The sequence below is a fragment of the Camelina sativa genome, chromosome 9 (assembly GCF_000633955.1).
Source record: "Camelina sativa cultivar DH55 chromosome 9, Cs, whole genome shotgun sequence".
In the NCBI taxonomy this organism is placed as follows: Eukaryota; Viridiplantae; Streptophyta; class Magnoliopsida; order Brassicales; family Brassicaceae; genus Camelina; species Camelina sativa.
In genome coordinates, this window is record NC_025693.1 from 422,102 (window position 1) to 422,372 (window position 271).

Consider the following 271-nt stretch of genomic DNA (forward strand, 5'->3'; position numbering starts at 1 on the left):
CACATATCCCGCTCTTGGGTCGTCACCCTCAAGCGCGCTCTCGGATCGTCATCCGAAGCAACATACCACTCCCACTCTCTGGCCACAAAGTCCATCGAGCTATCGGTATCACGTGAGTTGGGCCCACACGGCCTTGAGCAAAACAAATACTGATGCCAACGAGTATCTCCCGACTAGATCTACCTCATCCTTTCCACAAAACTTTCCTTTCTTGAAAACTTTCCAATTCTGGAAACTTTCCTTTTGTGGAAACTTTCTATTTATGGAAACT